Here is a 27,834-nt window from a genome sequence, read left to right as displayed (position 1 = left end):
CAGATGTTTAAATAGCTTTCAAAGAAAACTTGATGAACATTTTAAATTTTTTTGCTTTAAAGACCAAGAGAAATGACCATATTCCTCTTTAACTTGAATCCTAAAACCCCATGAAAATACGTATTCTTCATTTAATCAAGATTTTGTTTATTCTAAATTGGAATGATATAACTTTAGGCATTAAGTTTTAAAGAAGAGTTTTCACCTTATCCTTCCTCTGTAGTCAGTGAAGAAGGGGACTTACACGCAGTCTGAGAACACCCTACTTTTTGGAAAGGTCTGGTTCCCACCACCAAATGCAGAGGGTCTACTCCCAATCCACAGTAAAATCTGATTTTAGAACTAAGCAGACATCCTTTCACACCTCTCCTGTTCATCTGACTGCTCCAGTACTTGCCTGGACCCATTGTGGGATGGTTCAGGTATCTAAACCCGTAGAAAATGAATCTTCCCCTCCAAAAACGAACTGCTTCCTGTCTTTAGCTCCCTGAACCAGCCCTCAGCACTTCAAGAATGAGCATGTCAAGCTCAGCCCAAGGCTAACAGTAAGCCTAGGAGCACAGATGGAGGCAGAGGAGAGGAAGAAGGGACTAAGAGCCCCATTATCAGCTCAGTTATGATATGAACTGGCATATCCTTAAGTGGTTTAATCCAACGATTCCAAATGAGCACTAAATGATGGACCCTATTTATATCAATGTGCTGTTTCCATCTGGGTGTGTTTATATTTATCTCTTAGGTATCTATAAAGACAGATACTTATCTTTATGTGAATATGTTTTTAACCAGGCTTTTCAAGTTTATGGTGTGTATAAAAGAAATCCTTTCTTTCAGTTTTTATGTCCTTCAAGAACCAGTGGCTCATCTTTCTCCTTGAAGGGATGCTTTTACCTTTTCTGCTTCTCAAATTAAGTGATCACCTGCTCTCAAATGATTCTCTAATAATTTCCATGAGACATTTGCTAATAGATACACTGTGGGATCTAGCACACACAGCTGGCTGAAAGAGCCTTGTGGCATATACAGTTAAAATGAATGAATGAAAGATAATATTAATAAAACTTTGCACTTTTCCAAGTCCATCCTTCAAGGATCTCAAGGCACATAGAAAATGCTAAATGATTAAGACTCCTGAGATCATTAAAGATGTAAATAAACATGCTTGTCTGCTAAGACAATGTCTGCTAATTAATTTATTTATTGTGTTTGGGGAGAACTTGTATAACTGATTTATAACCCTTCAAAAATAAAGGTTTGTAATTGACATCTTCTTATTTACAGTGCAGCCAGCAATTAATTTTGTACTTTATTTGTAGAAAACATTAAAAAGGAATAATCTTTGCCTCTTATGTACTGTGTTATAGGACAAAATAGCTGAATTTAAACAACAGCAAAAAAATTAATACCTTCAAATACCAATTATTTTTCTTCAATTAGTTTATAATGAATGAATCCTAATGCATGCTGTAGAACTGAATTCAGGTTAAAGAACTTTGAAATTAATGATTTGATAATTATCTGAAAAATGTTACATACAGTAAATTTTAATCTCTGAAATGCTCAATTTTCCTTCTGGAATCAAATATTTTAATATTCCCCTAATAGTCTCTTTCTACTTCATGACAATCTGGAACAGAAATTTAAAGTTATGTGAATATTTTCAGGCTGCAGCTCGCTGGATAAAATTTCATGAGTGGCATAGAGTGTTATCTGCGTTATCAATCTGTTTTCTGTTCACCCAATTCACTTCTCAGAACAAGCCTATGTTAATCTTCATGAAAACATACTTATTTCAGGTGTAAGATTCACTTCCTAAAGACTTTAAATAGATTTTTTTATTCTCATTCTCACTGGAAAAAACAAAGGAGTGCCACAGTTGCAGCAGGGAAGATCGACATGGTTTAAAGGAGAGAGAACACTAACATGTTTTCCATCAAGTCCTGTGTTTTGTTTAGCTTGTAGTCTTTGCTGGGGCCCATTTGGCTTTGAAAGAGCTCTGCTTCTGATCTCTGTGCCATTCCCACTGTACGCCCTAATCCTGCATCAACTCCTACAAGGACCTTTTATCTTACTAACAGAACCTGGGATGAAAGGAGACACAGATATGTAAAGTACCAAAGGCAACTTCCATGTGCTCACACTCTGCTAAATGCAGCTCAGCGACACAGCTCTTCAGCATAAAGATATGCCAAAATAAATCAAACAGGACTCACCTTGAAAGCTGCTAAAAGAAGGGGCAGGCAGCCCTTTGGGACCACAGGGCTCTTCAGACTCTCTTTGTACTGCTCTCTGTTTTTTTCTCTTTTCAAGACAATGTCCCTGCTCTGAGTTCACTGCAACAGAGGCTCTTCATCTGCCCTTCATCTAAAAGAAAAAAAAAAAAAAACAAAAACCAAAACCAAACCCAAAAGACAGAAGTCTACCCCAATTTTACCATTTTCCCATTCAGATTTGTTGGTGAAAAACGAGCATCACACATAAACCTTGTGTGAGGTTCCTGCTCTGACACTCTTTCTGACTAATATAGGACTTAAAGCAAGTATTCCTCTGCTAGAAAGAAATCCAACACAGTCCCCTACAGCTCTGGTCCACTTTCTGGTAAGAAGGGCTGCAAATGGACTAACACAAGGTGACTGAATTTTGGGTTATGTCCTCATACAGGAGTGTGTGCTGCCTGAGGACTTGAAACAGAAAGTGAAATATTTCTGGCTGCACACCCCATGCAAGGAAAGCAGGGTCTGCCTCATGCAGTGTGTGCTGCAGTCATGCTGCAGACACCCCACTTGCAGGGAATGCAGGGCACTCTCTTCTAGGGCTTGGAGTGTGAGACCTTTGCAGTGTTTTGGCTTGGGCTTCTGAGAGCCCCACAGCTCCACATGTAGCTTTGGCAACCTGCTCTCTGTAGCGATGTGATAACATGGGAGGCTCTCAGCCAGATTCCAAGGCACCCTGCAAATCAGGAAATTTTTAAATAAAACATTTATAAGCAATTTTATTCTTTTAAAATACAACATCCAGATTGTCAAGTTTCCAGATCTGTTCTGAAAACTGTTATCAGCGTGTCAGTAAAAGATATTAGTCTAATGACATATTAATGTGCCCTCAGTGGGAGACACCCAATTACAAAGTTTCATACAGCTTGCTTCATCTCTTGCTGTGTATAGCTAATGAAAAAAGACAGGAAATTTTGGAGAAAGGGAGGAGAAGATGATAATTTTTTGAATCTGGCCCTCAGCAATTGTGGTCATCTGTGAAATTACTTTTTCTGTAAGCAGAAAATTCTCCCTTTGGATATTTAACAGAAGAGCAATGGAAAATGGAAAATGCTTCCGTAGTGAATGAGGATAGTGATATTTAAAATGAAACTAATAAAGGATCAATGACATATAAAGGCCCAGCTTCATTCCAGAAAGCATGAATACTTTATTGACTGTTAGATTTTTAAAAGAATCCTCGCTGTACTTTGCACATCATTCACAAAACCTTTTGCTCTGTAATTTGGATGATTGCTGTACAGAAATTGGAGAATAAATCTAAATGGTTTAAGGGTGTATAATACATGCAGATACCTTCTCCTCCAAGTTACATGCTCAGAACTACTCAGGTTATCTGTCAATCCACCGTCAACCCACCTCAGGTCTCAACAGATAAAAGTCTGCAGCAGAACAAAACTGGTTTGGTGAGATCCCTCTCCAGCCTGCTATTTGCCCTACTAAAAGAAAGCTGAAAGCAGAAAACAGCTGGCTTTGCCACTGAGACAGGCAACAGAAGTTTTTTCCTGATTCATGGAGGGAAAATAAAAATCATTCTCCAATTATTTTTTTTTAAATATTAAGCATTCCAGCAAACCCTGGAGCTAGACAGAAAATCTACCCATCCTGTCACTTGCATGTGCTTTCATTGTGTGCAAACTTTTTCAGACATGGGTGGAAGAGGAATTTGATTTTATGCTAGCAACCTCATCATCTGAGGGTCAGTGCTGGACTCCTTTGCTAGTGGGATATTTACTAACAGAGGGAAAAGCATCAGCCTCTAAAAAGAAATCAGCTGGTGAGGAGCCATGTATGAATTACAGAACATATACTGATTTTCACCCCACTCCAGGAGCAGGAATAAAGGCAGAATGCTCAGCAGTCATGTGGCTTGCTGGTCTCAGCGAGTAAGGCTCCCTCCCCTCTTGCCATGAGCACTTTCACCGTTTTCAATTCCTGTTGGCTACAGTGGAGCCAGTGGAGGTTGGAACTGAAGCAGCATTTTGTTGGCATGTGGGCAGTAATCCAGCAAAACAAGAGCTTTTTCCATTGCCATATGTGTCTATTTTCCTTCCCAAACAGACCATCCATCGCATTAGTCAAACAGTGTAAACAATTTCCTTGACAACAAAAAATGTATCACACATCAATCAAAAAGAAAGTCTAATGTGCTAACTACTACCTCAGTTGAATGTGCCTTTTGCTTAACTTTATTTCAGCTGGTCTAACTCTGGCAAAATTATGTAAATACCCACACAACCTGAGTGATGGACAGACCTATGCTACTGCTGTTACAGGTCCAGCAAATTTCACCTGGACAAGAATAATTCCACACAAATAGAAGGGATGCTCACCTGGCAACACAGAGCTGCTCTGCATTGAGTCAGACACCTCATCATGGCACAGCTGTTCTACAGAAGCCATTTTTAAAAGTCTACAAATTAAACTTGAAGAAAGCTTACAGTGTAATTACTGAAGAGAACAAGGACACAAAGGGAGGGAGGAAGGAATCTTTCTAAAAGCCTGTAAACTCCTTAGGGGGCTAATCTTCAGAGAAGGGAGGAATCAGAAATCAAATTTGATGAATAATTTTCTCAGTCCACACAGCACTGAAATATCATCTGACACAGATATCCATTTTATATCCAGCCCCCACTTCTGTTTAATGGTTAGATAATCATGGATCATAAGTTTAGTTTTAATAACAGCCACAGCAGACACTTTATTAGCAGATTTTGAAGGCTACAGGGTTGTCATTTGTCATTATAGCAATTTTCTGGTTTAAATACTGCATCAATTTGTTTCTTTTTTTTTTTTTTCTTCCTGAATTAATGAAGGTAGGTCTCTCTCTCTTCATTCTGACTCTCTAGCACTAGGAGTAACTACGTTGCCTATTTGAGAGTTTTCTGGCCAGAAAATATAACACATATAGCTACTAACTCACTGGGCTTCTAGAAAGACCTGGAGTAGCCTCCTCTTCAGAGCAATTGAAGAATTGCTCAGATTTATTCAATTTTCTGTAAATCAAAGCGAATACTCTAGCAAATGTCCTGATTGATAAGAGGAGTGTGTGTTGGAGAAAATCACCTACCCAGAAAGTGCCCAGTGTTTAGTACACACGTTGCACCCTAGCTCTGGAAATGAAGAGGAGACATTGCCCTAAAACCACACAGACACAAGAACGCCTCCTTCAGTGAGCATCAGGTGCAAGATACGCATGCAGTGCACTTGGCCTTTCCTGCATCCCCCATGGTCTTACTGTCCTGGTGGAGAGAGCCTTTCAGAGACCTTTCTTGATCCTAGACATCTAGGGTCAAGAGCCAGGGGTGCTGCAGTGTGGATGTGCTGGCACACGCCACACACCACAGAATTTTGCTTAAACCAAAATTGTACTGTTTGACCAAAAGTCATCATGACCAGTGAGGGCACAGCAGTGAAGAGGTCAGTGATATTTAAGATATGAAATGAGACTTTAGATAAAAGTTTCACCTGGTCTAGTGGAAGGTGTCCCTGCCCATGGCAGGGAGGTTGGTAGTAGATGATCTTTAAGGTCCCTTCCCACACAAACCATTCCAGAATTCTATGATAAATCACTAAGCTGTTTCGTGGCTGTGTTTTCTGAATAGCAGTGTCTTACTGTTTGGAAAGCATTTCAAGTGACTGATGTGTATGTTTATTACCACAGTGCCAGCAGCTTCGAGGCATTGTTTTAGTGGGGAAATTAGAAAGCTACTACAAATACTTAAAAAATAATCACCTCTTCTTTTTTGAAATTTCTCCTCAAAATCAGCATCAGTTCTGTACGGTAGCATAATGTTTCTCCATCTGAAGTTGTCTGAGAAAACTGGTTAAATTTAACTAGAATTTTAAACAGAATGGCATTCATGTGTTTTCCAGCTGTTTGTTCCCTTCAGAAGAAAAGCACTGTGGGTGGATGCTGTATCAGGAAGAGTGAAGTAGTCACAAAGCCAGGAAAAAAATGCATGCTCTGAGTATTTGAAAAGAGATAATCTTCATTTAAAATGCATTTTTGTAAACTATTCAGGACCTTCAGTTCATAATTTGCTTGAGGTTGCATTTGTGCAAGAGAAAACTATGCATTTGAACACTACCAGCTGACTCGGAAGTGTCATAAACCATTTGAACATTATGTACAGGTAACATCTTTAATGTTTTAAAATTCTAATGTAGACCCTAGACTAGGGTCCTGTTTTTATTACAACCTTTAGCACTTTGGCCAGCAACATAGATTATTCTCAACCCCCAGAAAAGACATGAATGTTTGGTTTTGTTCTCTGTCTACCATAGAAAAGCCAATAGTACTGAGTTAATTTCTCCCACCAGTCCTCCTATTGCTTTACCCTAAGTTTACAGACACTAAAATTGCTGTAGTACAAATGCATGAAAACGAAGCCAACTAACCGAAAAGTTATCTGTTTCACAGTTCTTGCTCAAATTAAATGGAAATTATGTTCATGCACAGATAATATGTGCTGATCTGGGCCCTGAGGCAGAGACTGAAAACAATCCTTTAACTGTATATATGTATATGTGTATATGTGTTTTACACTAATCTCTTACTTGGGCAAAAAAGCATAACTTAAATGATTTGTTTGCTCAGAAAAAAACCATAGTTCATGCTGGCTGATTTGAATGCTCCTATTTTGGGTGACTGCAGCATCCTCACTAGTAGGGACAAGCGCAGGCACAGGATGGTTTCTCTTCACCATCCAAAGTTACAGACAGGCAAGGGAGAGGGGCTATAAAAGCAGAGCTGGTGGCTGATCCCACCAAGCCCACCAGGGCATTGAGCAGACAAAGGGGGCACAGACCCCTCGGTCCTGTCAGGGAGCAGAGTCTCACAGTGCAGCCACTGCCTGCCTGGGCCACTTCAGAGCTGCAGTTCTGCTGCAGTTTTCTACTTGAGGTTGAATGGTAGCTACTTTTGAAAAAAAAAAAAAAAGAAATTATTTTTGATAGAAAGAAACTTTAATTATGAAAGCTTGAAAACTCTCACCAGATTACGAATCCAGATGAGGTGACTTCTAATACCCTTACCAAGGCTTTTAGAACAAAACAGGATAACAAATTTGTCTTGTAAAGTTTCTGTCTTCAGAAGCCTTCCAAAAAGAGGCTTCACTTTTAGATTATCCCTGCTGAAAGAAGGTGTCTGTAATTGCTTCTTCACATTTTATATATGCTCATTGGAAGCACCAGGTGCTTTTTCCAAACCAATTTTTCAGGATTAAAATGACAGTAGCTGCAAATTTATTCAATAAACAAACTACCTTTTTTTTTTTGTTGTTGTTTTTTTTTTTGAGCAGTTAGAATAAAATCCTCAGTATGCTTGCTAAAATATAGCTCATTTCTAACACACAAAGGAGTCAAAGCAACAGCAAGTACATTCATCATCTGATTTCTTGGAAGATCTCCTGCACTTCCTTTGGCGTTCTCAGAGTGCACTGTACCTTTCTGTGTCTCTCAAGCGGGTAGTGCAGAGATGGCAAAGCACAGTTTTAATTTCTATAGAGCACAACCTTTATAATGATTTCCACTCCCATAGAGCACTTCCTGCAAGAAAATTTCAGAATGGCTTTGGGGTCTTTCACACTGGATGAATTTGTCAGCCCTGTAATTATGCTGATGGCCAAATGGCAGCTGACACCAATAAGACATGATGAAGGCATGTACAAATTAATGAGTTTGATAGCAAATCTCCAATCTACAAACAGGAGAACACCCTATCCAGCTGTGCTGAGGGACATGTGTCTGGTTTCTCTACCTATTTATCAACATCCTGTCTCTCAGAATTGCTCAGCAATTGGGGATGTAGCTCTTGGCAGCTGCCTACACCAGTAGCTGCGATGTCTACGGCATGAAAGGACCGAGAGATTATCTTGGAGTGCACTGAACACAATTTGAAATTAAACACAAGCCTTTTTTTCTAAACTAGACTGAATTCAAATGTGACTCAGGTGCACAAAGCTCAGGGACCAAAATCACTTCTGATTTAACTTCATTGAAGTTAGAAGCAAAACCAGTGATCTATTGGCCATATTCTTATATTCGGGGTCTCCTTAAGGTCAATGTGGACATTTCTTCTCTGCATTACTTCACTGTACCAGTTTTAGCTGCTTTGTTATTTTAGTACAGTTGGTACCAGTTACAAGGACAGTAACAGGGATCCCAACACTTGGCAGCCACTCTGTTCAAGCTAGCCCTGGAGTCTGACCATCAATTTAAAACACATATTTATTATAACACAAGATGCTGATACTTGTTTACTACCTTATTATCCCAGCAGTTAGTAAACAAGATGCCACATGAATAATTAATAGTTCCCAAAAATCTCAAAATTATCATCTAGTGGTACTTCTCAGTGCACTCCTCTGACTGCTGATCCGAGCATCTGCAGGTCAAATAGTTGTCAGAAATTAGCTAATTATATCCTTTCCCATGAGGATGAAAATCTTTAAATTTAATTAAAAGACCTTAACTCCAGTCCTGTACGTTAAGGTCTATTTCCCATTGGATTTTCTTCTGTGTGACTTACAGCGATAGGCTTAACATTCATATTAGCAGTGACTCTCATTTGTGGGTCAGCTTCTTGCCCAGCTGTGGTTGAAAGATAATTTGATCAAATGAATCTCTTTGTCACCAACTCATCTTGCTACTTCACTTTCACCACAAAAAAAAAACAAACAAAAAAACCCAAAAAACAAAAAACAAACAAACAAAAAACCCACCTAAAAAAACCCCCACAACAACAACAACAACAACAAAACAAAAAAAAAATCACCCATGAACCATTTGAATCTATAGCCCATTTTGTGCCAGTATGTCTCATACTCCAGGTAGCAAGCAAAAGATTCACTCACACTTGGTTTGATGTATTAATCAACATAGTTGCAAAGGTCCCCAAAAAAATGATGAAAGGAATGAAAATGTTAAGCAAGAGCACACCTAGAGTTGATTTGGCCATGCAGAGTAGGCTGAGCTAGACAGATTATGAAACCAAAATACTCCTCCTACTACTTCCCAGGTTTTCAAAGCAAGGAATAAATAAATTACCTCAGCATTTCCACCACATTAGAGAACCCTATAAATCTATATATTTTTGCTTTGGTGCAAGCATGCATTAATTATTAAAAGTATGTTTAGCACTATTGATTCTTTGCCAAGAAGACAGATTTATTACAAAAACCCTAAATATTACCAGAAAATAAGAATTTAAGATGGCTCTGGTATATCCACATTTACTATAACACCTGGATTAGAAAATCTAAAAAGGAATAGTTTTCCTGCAGTTCACTGTAATGACTCTAAATTGGTATGATATTGTTACAGAACAGAGATTCATCCAGGATTCCTAACTATCAAATTTCTCTTTTTTAGGGCTGTTAGACTGCCATGAGTTCCTTTACATTATTCAAAACAGACAGCTAGCATTATATAATTGATAGCAATAACACAAATGCATTTTAGCCTTATCAACTCTGTTGCTCTTCAGAGCTCTACCTACTCAAATTAAAGCAGATATTTTGATGCAGAGGGAACTGAATATTTCTCTTCAAACCTCTTTGTGAACAAGGAAAACTTCATAACATCTCTCTTTTATAAGGAATTTTGCAATTAAAAACCATAAACAAACCCTAAAACTTGGTTTAAGAGAAGGAAGGAGGGAAGGGAGAGAGAGAGAGAGAAAGACATGAAAGAAAGAAGGAAAGAAAGGAAAGAAAGAAGAAGAAAAAAAGAAAGTGTCCTTGAAAATGTCCATAGGAAATACTCCTTCCTAACCAGATGCACTTAAAAGGAATTAGCAGAAATATAAAACAAGTCCTCTTCCTCAATAACAAGACAGCAGATTCTACAGCCATGATGATACATTTTGAATTTTAAAAAGGGCTGAATCTTGCATGCCACTGTCTGAACCACTCACTGCTCACCTGAGCCTGTGTGTAGGTCCAGATTTCTGCCAGGTGCTGAGTCACAGAAAGGGTTCAATACAGAGAATGAACAAACAGCAATCCTGGCTGCTCCAAAACAATCTGCTTTCAGGCAGGTTAGGAGGTCATTTTTCTGCTGTCTTCTGCTCTTGAAGATCAGTGAAGTACTTGTTGGATACAACAAAAGGGGACAAAGATTTCTGTCAAGCAATCACTGAAGGACTGGGTCTACTGACATTCTTTCAGCTTAAAGGTAGGAAGAATTCAACTATGTATAGTCCAGCAGTGCTCCTCAAACTTCTACTACTGAGCCACTTTGTAGAGAAAGCTGAGGGGTATCAATTTTTTATCACAGGGTCTTCACCTTAAAGACAAAATGACATGGCACAGTGGAAAAGTTCAGAAGCACAGTGGAAAGAATGCTGAAAGAATAAGAGCAACCGCAGTAAAAAGACTGATTTTCTCCAGGTAGAGGCAACACAGTGTGATTAATAATGGAAAGGGAGAAGAGGGCTCCCCACCTTCTCTGACTCACAGGATGGACACTTTGATCTGAGTCACTCCTGGTGTGAGGCTGAACACCAGGGATAAAGACCATAAATCTCAATATCCTAGCCTGTTATGATGCTGACTAATTTATTCTGGATTGAAGACAAGGGGTTATAAAAAAAATTATGGCCACTGTATTTATTATAAATAATTTTCCTGCATAGTAATTTTGAAAAAAATTGCCTTTCTAGAAGTACCTTTTTTAACAGCTCATTGCTGCATTAAGGTGCCTGGCTGCATCCAACATTCATGCAGTAAATAGTTCTTGTACTCAGGAAAGGAGTTATTTCATCAGTCCCAGCAAATCCGGATGACTCAACATCCCAGAAGGTCTTTTCTTTCTTTTAAATATCCATTTTACTCACATACAGATAAGATTGGATATTTCTGATGTAAAAGCAAGACTGACATTCAAAACTGCTTGCTTTATGTTTAAATGGATAAAATAATATCTGTTTCTTTAGCAAATGTGTGTCTGCACCAAACCAGCCTGGCACAGGAATACTGATTTCCCTGCTAAGCCCCTCTGCTCTCAGGTCCTGAATAATCCCTATTTTCAAATAAATGGTGATTACTGCTGAGTCTTACTGGCATCAGTACCAGCTCTGCCTCTGATAAGAGAGAAAAGCGAGTATCTCACAGTGCTCAGGGAGCTGAGGAGGATAAAGTTAAAGAATTTTTGTGCATTGTTTTAGTTTCCAATAACCTTGATTCTGTTTCTCCCCTCTGCTGCCCAAAAGCATGCTCCTCAAGATATGGGTGCTTTCTCATAAAGAAGGCATGGGTCAAAAAATCCAAGAAAAGTTTTTAAAATAATCTTGAGACTGGCAGCTCCTTCCTTACAACAGGCAGGATTGTGTTGCAGCTAATATTTCTGTTGAAACATAGTGACATACTGATCTACTGAGAAAATACATTGCTATTTCTTTAACTTTATACATAAATGGCTACACAAAAAAAAACCCCAAAACAACACAAAAAGTTATACTTTACGTGTGGATTGATTTTTAGTATTTTCTCCCCATAATCTCTAGCTTTTGTTTTTCTTCTCAAATGATAACAATTTCTGGTCTGTAAATGTAATTTTAATCTAGTCTTTGCAGACAGTGTCGAAGAGGTAGCTCCCTGTAATTACTTCCTCAATCACTCCCCATGAATTAAGCACTCCAGGCAATGCTAAAAGTCCTCTTGATCACTGGAAATACCATAAATTTTAAAACAAAATTGTATTGGGGTGCCAGATTTATAACTAATTTCCCAATAACTCCATTTCCTACTAATTTTCAAATTGTCCTTACATGAAGAAACTCAAAAGTATTGGGGTTTTATAAGAAGCAGAAAAGTAATGCTGTACTTTAAGAATTTTATTAAAACTGCTTTTACATGAAATTACAGCAGTCTCCCAGCTCTACATTTTTGCAGTGGAGAGAACAGGGTTAAGGGGCTTCAATAGATGTGACAGGAAGCACCCAAAATAGCAGGATCCAGACCAGTCTGAAAAATGCTCAAACCAGCAAAACAAAAACCATTTAGATCTGATGATCACTGGCTGAAAGCAACACCTAAATTCAGTGCCCTGATCTTTCTACCACCAGCAGTCCCTCAGTGCAGATGTCAGACCACATCCCGTTCCAAATGATACAAACCAACTCCATGGAAATCATACTTCAAATAGATGCCAAGGCACACATTTCTAGGACTCTGAAGTGTTGGTTAGAAAATAAGTTCCCAGGTGTCCCAAGAAAGTAATTTGAACCAATTAATTCCTTGATAAATCTTTGGCCTCAGTAAACAATAAAGATCAGTCCTTACTGCCTTTAGCTAAATAATCAACACTTATCATCACAGTTTTTTGGGTAGAATTTAATCTCAAGGATATGACTTCCACTCTAAGCATTGTACCACAGCTCTTCCAGCCTCTTTCCTTGCCTTGAACCTAAAGCTAACATATGTTCAGGAAAGAAATAAACACCCAACAGAACTTTTGAGAAATTAAAAAGAGCAAAAAGATCCCAGCCATTTTTCTTCTTATTACTGTTATATACTTTTAAATCAAATATAGAAAAGACTATTGGCTATGCTTAAAGGTTACTAAATATCAAAATGTTAGTAAAAAGTTCATAAGAATTTAAAAATAGGAAAAATCCACACTGCTGGTGGAAATCTTATTCTAACCTAGGTAAGAGAGAAATATTTGCTGTGCATACAGATTTATGAGTCAGGAACTGGACTGCAAGACAGCTCTATTCTCCACCTAGTTTGATGCCAATTAATTTCCAGCTCCATTTTGCTGTTAATTAGTGCTGTTCAGAGTCCAAGTTTTCCAAGGCACAGATTGCCAGTAACCAAGTGATCATGTAAATGAGGCTCTGTTATTAATGCTGCTAGTTAGGTTGGAACAAAAATAACAGCAGTTTGCAACTTTACGTTTTTAACAAAACCTTAGTAGAAGAAGAAGTGAAATCATCTGGTCTTTAAATGCAGGACACTGCCAGTTTTCCTACCTACAGCAACTGAGTATCTGTTTTCACTAAAGACAAGCCTATCAGAAACAATATTTTTTGCAGTGAGTCAATGATGCAAACAATTAATTAATCCCTTCCCAAGGTAGATCTTTGGCTTTCTATAAAGAGAAAATCAGAAGTTTCATGTTTCTTACCAAGCTGCTTTGTGAATGAAAAAAAGTAGAGAACTGCAATTCCAAATAAATATTCTTCAATTTGGAGACAAAGCCAACCAACAATGCGCTATCCTCAGAAGTACTGCATTATAATATTTTTTTTTCTTTCAAAGAACAGTGGGTTTACCTTTAATACCTTTGTATTAGGAGATAGCCCTGGCTATTCTGTGCTGTCTAAGGGTAAGCACTGGCTGTTATGGTTAATGAGAGAGACAATTCTCTCTGAGCACAAATAAACTTCGACTGCTATACTACGAAAGGGGAGTATGAAGTTTGGTATTTTTCAGAAACATACATCCTTCAATTGTGCCAATTTGTGTCTGGATTTTTTCCTTTTCCTCATGATGAGATATAATCAAGTTGTGACAAACTATCCCCTCTTTATTAATTTAACTTCAGGATGGGTCTTTTGCCATTGGGCTTCCCTACAAATTCCTTTGCATTCAGAGAGTGAAGGGTGAATGCTGATCATATGGACTGCAGAGGAGGCTATAGTGAATATTCAAAGATTTTGATTTATTTACCTCATCTGCTCTTTATTTAATTGTTAGCCAAGATGGCATAGCTTTTAAAGTCAATATGTTAAAGAGCAATTTCAGGTACTGCTCCTCTCACATTATCCCTTGACATTTTAAAAAGCTTTTTCTCTTCACTATTGCCACATTAAAAAGCGAACTGATGAATTCCAATGAGGGTCCCTTATTCAAACAAATGGGAGAGAATTCAAATGTTAGATATTGTAGAGCACCTCTGAGGAGGGTCAAAGGCATGAAAAAACTGCAAAACTTGACAAATATTTTTCCACTGGATGATGCTCAGTTGAGACATCTTCCACAACAGTGTCTGTAACAAGCATAATGTTGAAGTCAACATTTCCTTTTTTGTGTGTGTTCATTAAAAACATTCATGGCTTTAAAGCATTTTTGTTGTCTGACCTCTAGACAAGAGGATTCAGGGGAAGATCCCTTTTCTACTCTAAGGCAATAGCTTCATTTTTCTAGTTAGAAAGGGAAAAGAAAAACTACTGTGAACTTATGCGTCAGAAGTCACCATTTTTTCACCAGAAGGAAAATAAAAGAGAGGAAAAAAGATCACCAGCACCTGAAAATGTATAAACCCCATTTTCCCTCCAAAGAAAGACAGGGAGTTCTAAATACTCATTTTGCAAGGGCAGTATAAAATCTTAATTAACACAAGTCCAATGCAAGATACTGAATGAGGATTTTAAAATTCTCCTCAGCAAAGTTATTGCAGGAGACCATGACAAAGCAAACTGATCCATAAGGAGATCAAATATCAGCTGTGCTTTTATGGACTCTCAAAGTTCATATATAAGATGGGAACAAATCAGCTGAATTTCAATGCAAGGACTTTTTGTGCATTTCCAGCCTCTCAAAGCCTGTGGGACTGAGCCATTCATCTACTTTTGCTTTACATCTGTCTTAATGGAAGAAAGCATCTAACGCCAAGACTTTTATAAATAGCAGCACTTAAATCCAAGATAAGTACAACTCACAGTGCAGTACTCAATGGGAATATTCCTCTAAGGCTTTGCAACCTGTGTGTAAAACTGTGTTTCAGGCTGAAATCTGGTTTGTGTGGATTTCACAAGAATGGAAATCTGTGGTTCTTTAAGAAGACAATTAGATGAAACAAGTAGTGGGTGTCTGCTTACCCAGACAGAAACACCAGCTTTGCAAGTTAATGTTTTTTTGCTAAGTGATTACTGTCTAGCATGTACAATATCCATTAATAGAAACTGAGTTCATATTCATGTGGAAGGCAATAGCCCCAGGCACACTATTAATGAACAGAAGAACAGGGGCCTCTAGGCTTGGACTAAGTAGCACTTCCACCCATGAAACAGTAGAATTACTAAAAGAAAAATGTTTCCAAAGTAAATTGTCAATATCAGAATATGGCTCGCTGAAATGAAACCATGAGGTAAGCTAGAGAAGGGGCACAGTTGCTCAAAATTACTGCTGATTAAAACCCTAGCATGCTGTTCAGATATAGGGAATAACTATATATTTACTGTGCTGAAGACTATAAAGGTCTAAGGAAGAAGAAAACAAAGCCCTCAGATCATATTCCCAGGTGTTTCTCTAAAGTTACTTCCTCTTTGGTGCAGCTGGAATAGGGCAAAGGGATGTAACAGATTACAGCAACCAATCCACCACCTGTCTGCAGAAGCTTTTGCACTATTGACTGGAATAGTTCTGCAGGAACCTCATTGTATCAACATGGAAACATAAGACCTTCATTCCCACCACAATGGCTATTGTCCTTTTTATATTATTTTATGTTTTTATTTCTCTATGCCTTAAAAGAGTTAATAAACTAACAACCAGGAAAAACTGCATATGAATATTAAAAACCTGAGTCCTTGAATTCCCAAGGAGTCCCACTGAAAAGAATATAAGTATTTAGGACTAGAAGCACTATTCAGCTTTCTGCTGTTGCATCACTCAAAGACAGGAGTGGATCTTTAGGCCTTAATTTAATGATTTAATATCTAATTCAAGGATGTTTTCAAGAACAGAACTCCTTTGGTATATGTTCTCCACAGTGTGAGACATCATGCAGTGTTGATATTAGCACCTAAATGAAGAATATCTTCTCCAGTGTCCATCAGGTGGCATTTGATGCACCACAAAATTTTATTGTCTCTTCCCAGAAAGGAGAAAATAGAGTGGAGCCTGTCAGATCTACTTGCCGTGGTCTGTCACCATGGCTGTTGGAGTGTTGAGTGGAAGGAGCAGGGAATGGTACTTGGAGCCTCTTAGGAATGCTCCTGTTTGCTCACTGGGGCCATGGTATCAATGTGTGAGCATCGCTCCAGGGCAGCGCTGATCCCCCAGCACATCCCACAAACTGACCACAGCCCAAAGTGCCTGAACCAGCTCCCAGGAGTGTGAGCCAGGTGTCCCATCCCACCCACACCAAAGTCCACTCAGAAGAAACCAAGCACATCCCCCTAACACAAAGCCTGACAGCTGTTCTGTGTGTAGCTACTCTGCTCTGCACTAAACCTGCCTCTGTGCCAGGGCTCTGCCCTGGCTGCTCTTGGATCAGTGAGACGGGACCAGAAACAGCTCTTGGATCAGTGAGAGAGGACCAGAAACTGTCTGCTGAGCTCTGATACAAGGCTCCTCTCCTCTTGGCATCCTCCATTTCTGAAGATTAATAAAAGAAATCCACTTATTATTTGGTCGCAATTAGCCCATAAAAGTGCTTTGCAAACACAGCTAATTGATTAAGTAGCCTGTGCAACAGCATCAAAACACTGGTTTTAATTAACCACCTTAAACCCCCTAGTTCATGCAGAGTTAAAGGAGCCTTTTTCATCAGCTAGGTGTAAAAAGTGGAGAAGGAGGAAAAAAAAAAGGTGCAGATGAATTTCTCTGTGAGCATTCCATGCTAATTATGTAGCCTTTTCCACCATTCAGTACAATTTCATACTAAAAAAAACCCCGTTTTTTTCCTCCAAAGTAATTTATATTAACAAAATGACAATCTCAGTCTTGGTTCCAAATCTTAATCCCATCACTCCACTACTTGTATTTTCACAGAGATTCAATGTCTCTAAAGGCTGCACCTGCAGGAGCCACCTGCCTTCTCCAGGGCTCTGGCATCACTGAGCATCTGCAGAAGGATCCCACATTGGCAGACATTTGAATCATCCTGGTTTCCAGCTCAGGTCATTCCTTTCTCTGTGTGCATCTAATCAAACCCAACAGTCTTTCCTGGTCTAGATTCTCAAATGCCTGTGTTTAGGATTTCACAGTGGTGGTATTTCACACCCGAGGGGGTGGAGATTTTTCTGTGATCTTGTTATCTGTAAGCCTGTGTTTAAACTTCTGGGCATGAAAGAAGATTTGTTAATTGTTCATCAGTGTGACTCTATCACAAAGCATAGCAGTGACCCCCTGACTCATGCTCAGGATTTTAGAGCTTATCACCAGCAGGGCTCAGACACTCTGTCTCAGTATCCCAACACTGGGGGAGGAGAAGAGAGAAAGACTGGGTTGCATTTGCATTTTTCAGTCTGCACTGTACATGCCAGAGGAGAAAGATTTGACTTTTCAGTCCAAATGTATAAAATTTGGTATTCAAATGTGGATTTGTCTCCATGTTGTAAAAGCAGAGTACAGAGGTTGCTTATAACAGTCAAGCTTCTTCCAGGACAGAAATGTAAGCAAGAGAATGGGTAAACAGCACAAGGACGACCTTAGGCTAACCCTGTACTTCCCTGATCCACACAGGTTGAGTATTTGCCTGTCCATCTGGCATAAATTGAAGAAACCTTGATGCTCTGGTACCAAATGAGACCCCTCTGCCCTCTCTACCTGCTATCATCGTGCTTGGTGCTGGTAAGTCCAACAGGAGGCACTGGATGTGGCCTGGGCAGGCACAGTGCAACCCTGAAGAGCCACTGTATCCTAGGAATAGTTTGCTCATTAAAACCTGCCTTGGGTACTGACACTGCCCCTCAACATGCAAATTACAATGGAGACAGACACACGAGCTGGCACCCGGTGATGAAAATTTAAACATCAGTAACATAGATTTTTTTAATATTACAGTCTAGAGAGAACATATCAAAAAAAAACCCCACTTTTTTTTTTATTTTCACTGTTTGCACCAGTATTTGAAAGAACACTAAAGTCATTAATGCAGCACAATTCTTTTTGAAGGCAATAGTTTTCTTTCCACTTTTTCTCATGGGCAAAAGCTAAAATGCTAACCTACAGTGTACACCTCTCTGGAATGAAATTCTGCACATATTCCTCTGGAGATTAACAGTGTATATGTGAAGAGTTACAAATGGTAAAGGAGAAAATGTGCCTATATTTTCCTATACATGTTCAAATCTTTCCTTTAGAGACATTTAAATCCTCATAAATTGCCCCTTGCAGATGAAGCTTTCTTTTTAAATCTTAAGTAAATTCCACTGCTTTTCTATTGCATAATGAAATAGCCAATCATGCTGAGGAGGTGATGTTAAGCTTGCCTGAGCTTGCAGCAATGGCTAAGAACATTTCATAATTCAGAAATACCATAAAATCCTTCATCACAAAAATTCAATTTTTTTAAATCCCCAGAAGTCTCTAGGATGTATCTAACATTAAACTTCCAAAACAAGAAACCAAAACCAGATATGTTCACCTTCCATTCCAGACTCCACCCTCATGTAGCTCCATAACACAAACATATTGGTTTGTTTTTTTTTTTTCATTCCTTCACTTGAAATCTATCCCAGTGTAAAATACACACACACACACCATCAATGAACTTACCTCTTTCTCTTCTGGAAATGGGCATTTGGTCCCAGTTTTGTCTAGGAAATAATTAATGGAAGATGAAGCTTTGTTTTCTAGCTTGTTTAGCAAAGAGCCTTTCCAAAGGCAGCATGCTATTTTTAAAACACAAGAAATCAAGTAAGAATCAGTAATTCTATGTGTAATATTCACAACGAACAGCCAACAATGAGGATCCTCAGTTGTGGCAGATTATTTCAGATAAGTTTACTTTAATTGGCTCACACCAGTGTTGGCTATCACACAGCCCTCTGTTCTGACAAGTGCTGCATACATTTGTTGCAATTTTGCTGCTATGAGAGCCCTTGCTCAGCTCCTGGGAACACGAGGTAGTTAAGAGACCTGTAGATGTGGCACCTAGGGATGTTAATTACTGGTGGACTTGGCAGACTTGGCTTAACGCTCGGACTCAATGACTTTAAAGGTATTTTCCAACCTAAACAGTTCTGTGATTCTATGTCCTGGTCTGTGCAATCACAGAGAACATGAAGGGAGGTGATGCCTATAAAGAACAGCATCAATTCCAAAAACTTGAATGCAGTAAAATATTTGATTGTAAACACACAAATATTTTCCTGTGTCCAGAGAGACTAAAATTATTTTATAAAACAAAACTGAACACAGTACTATTTATAGCAATATAATTACTGATATTTACATTGTATGTCTCAGCAAAGAGAATGTGCTCAACAACACAGAATGTAATTTTTTAGACATTTCTCAGAGTTCAAAAATTTAGCATTTGTTGTTTTTATAGTCTTCTGGGGAGCTCGTATTGTTAAGAAACCTTCCCTAAAAAAAAAAGAAAAAAAATCTTTTGCATTCTGAATACCTTCCACTCTGAGATCACATGACCCAAAAGTCCCTTGTCCAATTCCTCTCCATTTCCAGTGTGCTGTGAGTTCAAGTGAAAACTGGCTGAATGACCAGGCCTGGATGCTTGTGATCAGCTAAAGAACATTCAGCTGGAAGCAAAACTCCCAGAGATCGATATTGCCTAACAACTTCACTAGTGACCTGCAGAGCACACCCTCAGCAAGTTTGCCACAAATCCTGGCTGCCTTTGCAAGAGCACAGAGGGAGGCCAAGGGAGGAGTTCCTTTCCCTCTGCTTGGCGGTGAGGCCTCGTTTGAAGGACTGCACCCAGTACTGGCCTCTTCATCCTGATTTTGCACACTATTGCCTCTCAGTGATTACAGTAAACATTCTTAGTGAATTTGATGGGACTTTGGTCTATCTCCAAAACACTCAAACATTATAGCAACATAGCAGGTCTATAGGAAAGCCTCAAGAAAAGCCCTAACTATGTACAAAGTGTGACTGAACCACAGATTTTTCAACACCTCAGACAGATTTAAGTGACATGTCAGTTCACTGGTTCTGCTATTGTTATGCTTCTACTTTTTCATCAGTTGCTTTATTTTTCTTAATTTTCCCCTTTAACTCTCTCTACTCTTCCCAAAATGTGAGTTAATGTCCAGTTCCAGCAAAACATCTCCTTTCCCAGTTCTGCCACAGAATTTGCCTACAACTGAAGTCTTCCTTGCCCATAAAATGGGTCTTTGCCATCACAGAGCCACATGAACAAGGACGAAGGGCACCAGGGATGAGTCAGAAGCAGAAGAGCTCCTGTTCTTGCCCTGCGTATTTAAATTTTGTCAGCTACCTTTGCCTGTGTGTCACTCTCAGAAGTGACAGCACAGCAGCACTGGCAAAAAGATGACTGGCAAGAGGTGGCATGAGCCAGCTGCTAAGCCTGAATCCTGAATATCAAATGTCAGCCATAGAGAGGCCATGAATAAACGATGTGCAGTCGTCACAGTCTCTCTGGGGAATCACCCGGTATTTTCAAATACCTAACATAAGCAAAGTGCCAAGGATGGGATTGTAGATTCTATGTTCACAGGAACCTTCTCAAGTGGCTTGACACTTCCTTTCTGAAGAAAGATGAAGCCTCTGTCTGGAAAAGGAGAAAAAATGAAATGTGCTGTCTGAAAGGGGCATATCCTAGCAACTCGTCCTCATGGCACTGGTCTACCTGCCTGAGTACAATAGCTCACTACACCTTTCATCAGTGCTGGTGGAATGGTTAAGCAAAAGTGACTTGGTATTTCTGGGGTTCAGTAATTGGATTTGGAGCCTTTAACCTCCAGGTCACAGGGTCAGATCCAACTCAAGTTCATAGAGCCTGAAAATCATTAGTATCACAGACATGTTCATGGCATATATGAAATGAATGTGTGGCTTCAGCCCAGTTGCTAGTGAGAATGAGTCCCTTGTCGACCCTTTCAGCAGAAAAGCAGGGGATTAAATGAGTTAGGAACACAAGTTAGTTTTTCCTCCAGAAGGGTGGTCTCTTTGGTCAGAATTGAGACAATTTTTCTGGTGAGTTCTTATTGCTGCCTGCTCTGCAGTAGTCTTTATGAATATAAAATTTCAAACTTGAGGTCTACATATTTCAGAATCTTTAGAGTTCCTACATTTATTTTGGATAGAATAAAAAAAATAGAATCCACATTTGACCTCATTTTAAAATTTGTTCAGCTCAGCTGCATTTGATTCCAGTTTTGCAGAAATCTCACCAGGCCACAAGTGGCAGCAGCACTGTAGACTGGACTCAGATGAGCCTAAATCCATGTGCCTTGCATTAAATTGCACTACTGAAAATACCAGTTTTTAAAAAAAACAAAAAACAGGGCAAAATCCATAGCCTTCTTTGAGATCTTTGGCTTATAGGAAGCAGAACATTAATTTAAAAGAAAAGAAAGAAAGGAAGGAAGGAAGAAAAAAATAGAAGTGAATGCATAAACATTTATCTAACAGTTACCAACTCTTCCACTTGAGCAGGCTGTAACTCAGGCAGGTTTCGTCCTGTGCTGGATTCTCCAGCTCTGACAGCAGCACTCATGGCAGCACTTGCCCGGGGCAAAGGGGAGCAGAGATGAACCCGGCTCTCTCTTGTCAGCGACAATCCCTTTAAACGCTAAAACGTTTACAATAAACACTAAGCCCACAGAACTCGCTTTTTTAGAAGATTTTAAAGCCAGCCCTAGTTCCCAAAAAATCGTGGGTGTGTAAGCTTTTCAGAACACATGATAAAGTCAAACCTCCACTCCTCAGCACTTAGCAGAAACAAACACCACCCCCTCCCCAGATGAAATTCTTAAGCTTTACCTCACTTTTGTGGACGTTTTGGCCTTTTGAAAATCAAAGTTTAAACAACATGGAGAGAAAGCCAGTGCAATTAAAATAAAATTTAAAACATAAACAGAACTGCAAAGGAGAGACTACAAAAGACTTGGAAAGCACTAAGAGTTATTTGCCTCTTGCTTTACAAACCATTCACTGAATCCCAGTTGTAGATAGAACATTCACAGAATCCCAAATGTAGTTCACAGGCGTTTTAGTGCTTGTTTAGTGTGGGGCTTTTTTTTATAATCAGTTTTGAGTTTATTTGTATTTGGTTTGTTTCTCATAAAGCATCTGTTCTTCTGTTTCTTTTTACATGACTGGCACTCTCCTAGTGTAAATGACTGGACTGACATTTATTGGATTGGGCTTCACATGGAGCACCTGTGAGCAATATGTGCTGTGTGTGACTTTCTTATGCAGCCCTAGTCATTTTAATTGTTTTTGGCATGTTTTTCCTGCCATATACTGTAATTTGACCTTTGCAAATATTAATTTCATTTTGATGCTTGTTAAATGAAGTAGACTAATATTCCAGAAGAATAAAGTCCTCTGTTCAGTCACAGAAAGAGATACAGAAATTGTAGTGGCAGCACAATGTGTTTTTCAACAAGAGTTCCTAGAATCACAGAATTCACAGAATCCTTGGGAAAGAATGTGGTATACTTATCAAATAATGTAAATGTCTGTAGAGCATAAATGGCATGGGGGGAGAAGGTGGTCCAAAAGAAAAATGTAGGAATATTAAAAAAATTAAAAAGAAATCTCTTTCTCAGCTATTAGGAATCAGAAGGTCTGGTTATTCTTTTTTTTTTTTTCCCTACCTAAGCTTATAGCATTGTTGCAGATACTACTAAAGAACATTTAGTGCTTCTATTCTCTAGCATTTTTTTAAAAGAGCTCAGCAGTTTTTGCAAAGCCTCTTGAATTGAGCTAATTAGTTATTAATTTTCCTGAGGTAAAACTGAAGTGACAAAGTTTTTCCCAGGACACAAAATGGGCGAGGAATAGACAGGGGATCTGAAACTGAGAGTTCTTCAGTTCTGTTCTCATGGAAAACAATTAGACAACGTGGCCTTATAACTGGAGAAAGGTATGCAACAGCACTGCTCCACAGTGAGTGGAGAGGATTTCTTTAAGGAATTACATCCACCACACCAGGTATATTAACACACCTTTCAGATTGTTCTCTGCAGTGTCTTGCTCTAACAATGAGAATAGAGAAAAATATGAAAGGGTGTAGGGTGTTGTAATTCAAAAACATTCCAGTTACTGGTTGTGATGATTTTACTTACATATGACTTCAAGTTGTATAAGCTGGACAGAAGTTTAGTTGTATGAAAATAATGATAATTTGAGGGGGTTACACTATTTTTAGTTCTTGTATTCTATAAATGGCAATCAAGCTCTGGACTCCTTTTTAATTAGAAGAGTAATGGAAGACACTAATTAAAAGCTGTAAGCATCTCCACGACTAGCAGTTTAACCAATAATGTATGATTTACTGAACACCCTGGCTAGCTGGCACAGTGCTCAAAGGGGTGCAGATCCTGTAGCAGCAATGACAAGCTGATGATACAGTTCCTCCTGACAGGCAGTGCTAATGAGCTTTGGCAGGGATCACTCTGCTCCCAGCCTCAGAGGCTCCAGCCACAGGCCTGCACTGAGATTTCCCCACTCACACTTCCCCAAAGGATATACAGCATAAAGGAAACGGGCTTGGGCTGCAAAGTGCTCATGACAAATGAAAGCACTGTGAGAAATCACGTGGCACTGTTCCTCAAAAGGCACAGGATATTTTATATCCACAATAAGGATGCTCTACAATGCCCTGGATCTAAAGGTGCCTTGCACTAAAGAAGAATCTGACCCACAATATTCAGCTCATGAACATTCAAAGGCAGTACCTTTTTACTACTCACTTAGCAAGGGTCCTGGGTCAGAATGCAGTGTGTGTTAGACAGCTGAGTACCCATAATAGCTAAGGGCCCATTAGTACCAAATAATCAGCAGCAGAAAGAAATATTGTGAGCTGGACCTACACCTAGTGCAAACTGAGACACCAGAGACAGCAGAAGGCAGCTGAGTCATGCTGGCTAATAAGCTTATAGATTATGATATAAACAAATCTCTTGTAGTTTGCCATAATTATTACATTTATATGTTTGACCCCATTTTGAATTCATAAAATAAATTGAAAAATACTAACATCAGCTTTAAATCACCAACAGTATTAGGTCCAGGATTATGACCTTTTCTTCCTATACAGCTACATTCTGTAAAATGAGATCTATTGGTTTCATTTCCCCAGCACAGCATCCAGAAAAGCCTTCAAGTAGAATTATTGCTTCTATTAAAACACATACCATCTTCTAACTCTTCCCCTTTTCTCAGTTTAATATGAAACAATTGAGAGTTATATCAATACATTAGAAAAGAATTATCTTTATCAGCATCCTCAGAAGTCATGATTAATGCAACAATCTCTTTCCTCTAACTGAAGATGCCACAGGAGGTACTCATCCTTCTTGAACAATTATGTAATTTAAACTTTGTAGAGTACACATTTTTGCAAAGCGGTCAATAACTCCTGGTTAAGTAAAAGCATTCCTTTCAAAGAATACAAGTTTCTAAGTAAGCATACACATACAACAAAAACCACAACAGACTTGGATTTTAAAGGCACCTGCTTACAGCAGTGTATTATGAAAATCTGATTTGCTACAGTATTAAATGAATACTAACATATTCTATTAAAGCAATACTGGTGCATACTGTGGGACCAATTCCCCCCTTGCTACAGCAGATGCAGAATATCATCCACAGATGTGCACCCACAGAGATGCTGCTCCTGGGCCACAGCAACAGCTTCATCCCACTGGAGAGATGAGGAATTCAGGACCAGAATAACATGAACAAAGCAGGTCTCCAGAGAAGCTGCCTGCAGCCTGTTAAGTAGCCCACATGGAAGCTTCTCACCTGAAGGGCACAATGTGAGAGACCACTCAGGCAGGGTTGCCCTCACTCCTTGCATCCCAGAAGTCCTGTTCACATAATGCTGGGCTCCTAAAGGGATGTTATTCCACAAATCTTTCACAGACTGAAAGGAAACCTTTCAGCCTTCCAACAACATTCAAAGGTGTTTAGAGCCCATTGACATCCACACATATCAAGAGAAAAAGTTTGTAGGTAGACCCAGTGTGGCTCATTTTCAGTTTTGAGAACTGTGCCAAAATTGAGAAAATTCTTTAGTTTTTGTACTGAGCCTCTGTGAATTATGTGAATCATATCAGTGATGTATCATCAACGTAGATATGTGTATGGATAGAACAAGTACACTCATATGTGTTGGAATGGCAGTGTTAAAAAGAAAATAAATAACCCTGCCCAACTGAACTTTCTTTGTAGTTAGCAAGGGACATTTTCCTCTGATATGCGTGTGAGAGGTTGGATGGAAAGGCAGTGTTATTAGATTTTATGCTTTTCTAGAGACATTGTCATCTGAGCCTAATAACTTTGTTTCTCTTCTACACTCTTCAGGGGAATAAATGGATATTTAAAGTTTGGTTGAATTTTTGTGCTGGAGGACTTGGTTATTTGGTATAAATGTGATCCATTTCCACCCCTGCCCCTTCCCTCCTGACTCTTTTCTCATCTGTACATTTTCCAATTAGGAACCCCAGTGACAGAAATCAAGCACCAAATTACCAGCCTGAGGCTAAACTACAGCAGCAGCTAAATTCCAATTTTAAAAATCTGATTGAAGAATGTGGGGCTTTATCTATATGCCGATGCATGTGCAACAGGAAGGTTTTCTTCTTTCCTCCCTTGGACCTGTGAGCAGAGAATCCACTAAAAATACCTAAATGAGATCATATCAGCTTATAAGAAAACTCATAAAAGAAGGAACTATGTGTCTGATACTGCAGCAGTGTCTCTGAGTCACATTTCCTGTGATGAGCCATAAAAGGTCCCAGTTCCAGAATCCCTTCTTGTGTACAGGCAATGTGTCTGTGCTCCTGAGAGTGCACACAATGTCTGTGTGCAAGGATGCTGCACCTGAGGTCCTTCACGTTGTGCTTCTTTCACATTAGAGGCTCTGTCTGGGTTCTCTGTCTCTCACTAGCTTCCCATTTTCCCTTATGCAATCCCAGGTGGCATGTCCCATTAGTTTGATCTCTCTCTGGATGAAGCTGTTGTACCTCACTTTGTTATACCCTGCTAACAGAGGGAAGTCGACTGCCTGGGACTAGAAACTCATTCAGAAATTTAAAAAAACCCTCTTGAAACAGGCACATCATTGTACAAATAAACACAGAATCTGGGAACAAGTACTTGCCACATCCCTCTGAGTGGCCTGGCCCTGGCCCTTTCTGCCCAAATTGAGGAAAGAGCTTCTCTGTCACACACTGTGCAGGAGCTGCTGCCTCGGCTCCCCAGCCCTGCTGAGCACTCCAGCTCCCTGAGTGCTACAGCCCCGGCTGGCACTGAGCTGTGTCCCTAGGGAATGGGAGGGAATGTCAGACCCACTCCATGCAGCACCACCTGCAGCAGCACGGCTCACCCTGGCAAGGACCAAGGTGAGTTTCATGCCATGGTTCTCTTTTGAACTCAAGTCTTCTGCTCCACGTGAACAGATCTGTTCCAGAAATCAGTGATTGCCATTTCTTGGTGTGACCAAGATTGCCAGGAGACAGGTGAACTCCAAGACTTGTGCCAAAAAAGGAATTCTCCTTGAAGAAATAGTGTATTGTGCGATTTGAGAAAGATACTTGCAGCATAGGAGACAAAAAATTCAGTTCTTATTCTCTAAACAAGCTTCTGTATTTCACACTGAAGTATGGAGTGAATATCATATCTCTTTTCATCAAGCACAACAAGCAAACACTATCATCTCACTGACAGTTTATTCCAAGAATGCTGGTATCACCCTCAGAGTTACTTCTTTCTTTTTCATTGTCCATGGCTTGTCAGCTCCCCTTTCCCTTTCCCAGCACCACTCCTGTATTTAACTCTGTGTGGCTGTCAGCCAAGTGAGCAGATATACCTGGGGAAATATACAGTGCCACCAAAGCAGCACAGACACCTCCTCTGTGCCTCACTCAGTACAGACATGTAATTCTGAGCTCATAAATACCTCCTTTCCTTCTCTTCTGCCAATGTGCTTACAAGCTTATATTTTTACCACTATGGATGGAATCAATGACAGCTAAGACCCATTCTTTTACACTGTTCACTGCAGCAGACAGTGGCTCCAGTTGCTCCCTTTCCTGAGCTGAATCCTGTCCTGGTTACAGCTGAATCCTTTCCTTTCCTGTTGCTGAATCCTGTCCTGGTTACAGGGCTAGTTTTATAAAACTTTAAAACTTTATTTTAGTCCTCATCACCAGGCTGAACAGTTCATGAGTCTTACATGGCAGTACAAAATATTTCTTCTTAGGGATGTGTGAGCTCGTTTAAATTAAAGCTAAAAGCCTCTGTGAATTTGAAAGTTTGATTCTAAGTAAATATCCTTGGTTAGAGCTCCATGTGGAAGAGAATGCTGGGAAAGAATCAGAGAAAGGGTAAATAACACAAGGAAAACAGGTTTTAAAGCTGAGTTAGAGAGAAAAGACTTGAGAAAAAACACAACACAGCTGTTTTCACACCACACAAAAAGACTTTCTGAAAACTTTTACAGGGATCTCAACTTGCTGAGCACCATTGTGGTCTTTAAAATAGGAAATGCAGAGTCAAAAGCAGGGTTTGGGGTTGATTGTTTTGTTGTTGGGATTTTTTTCTCCAAACATTTTGAAAAGATAGAAAGTTTTAGAAAGAGATAGAAATAGGGGATTGTCCTTAAACATTTGTGACCAAGTGCTGAGAGAATGGCCCTTTGCCCAGTTGTCTTTTCATAT

General features: G+C 39.3%; 1 long non-coding RNA gene across 1 annotated transcript in view; it reads right to left on the bottom strand.

Moving 5' to 3' along the window:
• Positions 1-1,659: 1,659 nt before the first annotated feature.
• Positions 1,660-27,834, bottom strand: part of LOC119705219 — a 225,475-nt gene continuing 199,300 nt past the window's right edge. Inside the window, exon 5 of the long non-coding RNA XR_005258170.1 lies at positions 1,660-2,364. This is a non-coding gene — a long non-coding RNA (uncharacterized LOC119705219). The remainder of the gene's footprint in view (positions 2,365-27,834) is intronic.

The sequence above is a fragment of the Motacilla alba genome, chromosome 10 (assembly GCF_015832195.1).
Source record: "Motacilla alba alba isolate MOTALB_02 chromosome 10, Motacilla_alba_V1.0_pri, whole genome shotgun sequence".
NCBI classification, from domain to species: domain Eukaryota; kingdom Metazoa; phylum Chordata; class Aves; order Passeriformes; family Motacillidae; genus Motacilla; species Motacilla alba.
This window is presented reverse-complemented; position numbering and strand designations above follow the sequence as displayed.